Source organism: Octopus bimaculoides, chromosome 14 (assembly GCF_001194135.2).
Source record: "Octopus bimaculoides isolate UCB-OBI-ISO-001 chromosome 14, ASM119413v2, whole genome shotgun sequence".
Taxonomy (NCBI): Eukaryota; Metazoa; Mollusca; class Cephalopoda; order Octopoda; family Octopodidae; genus Octopus; species Octopus bimaculoides.
The window spans coordinates 58,841,404-58,841,814 of NC_068994.1; positions in this window are offsets into that span (position 1 = coordinate 58,841,404).

A 411-nucleotide genomic window follows, 5' to 3' on the forward strand; every position below is an offset into this window, starting at 1 on the left:
CATATATATATATATATATATATATATATATATAAACTCTCACACATGCTTATATTACAAGAACCTAAACAATATAATTAAGTTCACCACTAATGCACGCACGCACGCATACACACACATATATATATACTTATATACTGTATGCATGAATGTACATATACAAATATATATAAATATACATATGCACACACACACACACACACATATACATATATATTATATAGATATATATATATTATATAGATATATATATTATATATATAATATATATATATAATTATATATATGTATGTATATATATATAATATACATATATATATTGTATATATATAGTAATATATATATATATATATATATATATTACTATATATATATATGTTATTATTATTATATATATTTACATATACATTG